Source organism: Olea europaea, unplaced genomic scaffold (assembly GCF_002742605.1).
Source record: "Olea europaea var. sylvestris unplaced genomic scaffold, O_europaea_v1 scaffold53, whole genome shotgun sequence".
Taxonomy (NCBI): Eukaryota; Viridiplantae; Streptophyta; class Magnoliopsida; order Lamiales; family Oleaceae; genus Olea; species Olea europaea.
This window is the reverse complement of record NW_019263622.1, coordinates 714,128-716,038: the sequence shown is the minus strand read 5'-3', so window position 1 is coordinate 716,038 and position 1,911 is coordinate 714,128.

Below are 1,911 nucleotides of genomic sequence, written 5' to 3'. Positions count from 1 at the left end.
TCATGAAATCGAAAATCACATTTCATTGGCTCGATTCCAATCGAATTAGACTTGCAATTCGCCAAAAATGAACAAACCCAAAGTTATCCTGAAATCAAAAACCACATTTCACGGCTCGATTCTAGACGAATCAGACTACCTATTCGCCAAAAAATGAACAAACCCGAAGTTATCATGAAATCGAAGACCACGTTTCATGGCTCGATTCCAATTGAATCGGACTAGCGATTCGCCAAAAATGAACGAACCCGAAGTTATCTGGAAATCGAAAACCACATTTCATGGTTCGATTCTAGACGAATCAGACTACCGACTCGCCAAAAATGAACAAACCTGAAGTTATCATGAAATTGAAAACCACATTTCATGGCTTGATTCCTGTCGAATTAGACTAGCAATTCGTCGAAAATGAACAAACCCGAAGTTATCATGAAATCGAAAACCACATTTCATTGGCTCGACTCCAGCTAATTAGATTAGCAATTCGCCAAAAATGAACAAACACGAAGTTATCATGAAATCGAAAACCACATTTCATTAGCTCGATTCCAATCGAATTAGACTAGCTATTCACCAAAAATGAACAAACCCGAAGTTATCATGAAATCGAAAACCACATTTCATTGGCTCGATTCCAATCGAATTAGACTAGCAATTCGCCAAAAATGAACAAACCCGAAGTTATCATGAAATCGAAAACCACATTTCATTGGCTCGATTCCAATCGAATTAGACTAGCAATTCGCCAAAAATGAACAAACCCGAAGTTATCATGAAATCCAAGACCTCATTTCATGGCTCGATTCCAATCGAATCAGACTAGTGATTCGCCAAAAATGAACAAATCCGAAGTTATCCTGAAATTGAAAACCACATTTCATGGCGCGATTCTAGACAAATCTGTAGTACCCCAAACTTCACGTTCTTCATTTGGCCAATATGATTCATGCATTTCATGCTAATTACATTGTCATTTGTATCAATTTCCTGATTGCCTTCTCTTAAAATGATGCATTTGATCATCAAGGCTTTAAAATCTTTACATGATGATAACCTTCGACTCTTTGATTTAGGTGGTGAATTTTATATTGAGCTATGATAGAAAGTTAGATTAACTAAATGTTGGAGATCGGCTTGGTAAGTAATGTAATATTTGAAAGGCCGAAAATTTGTATCAATGAAGGTTCAAGCTTTCCATTCGGCTAATCGAGGTCAGCTTAAACCCTAGATAGGTAATTCACATATTTGGGACATGAGGGATGAAGTGACATTATCACAACGTAATAATATATGTCTTATATGACATTATAAATATTGAGGTGCGAATTGTTGAAATCGGTTGAGAATCGGGTAAGAAATTAAATGAACAGCTGAGGAATTAGATCTATAAAGTACTTTGGGATCTTAATGCAAGTGAAATAGATTATAAGCACATCAAAATAAACAAATGACACTTGATTTATACCTGCAAGGATAGATGTAAAATCAGAATTTAATCAAAGGAGACAACACCTACTTAACATGTGACGACTTGCCACTTTAACCTCTAATTCCTGCAACCTTAAGCCTCCAACACGTCCTATAAGTCCTTAGAACTTTACACAAGATATTTATAACTCTACTAAGTCACATATGGCTCCATGTGGTGCAAGGGAGAAGTCAAAGTTGGCTGCAAGAAGACACCTCCTACTTGGACAGCTCATGCTAGGAGACTTTTTACTTTAATATATAATTGCTTCAACCTTAAGGCATAAATTTCGTGTCTAATCCCCAAGGACTTAATATAGGATGAATATATATCTTAAATATCATAAATGGACACAAAAATAATGGTAGAAAAGTCAAGTATTGCAGCCAAGATGACAGCTCCAGCTTAGTGACTCACCTTGATTGCTTGAGGTGGCTGCAGCC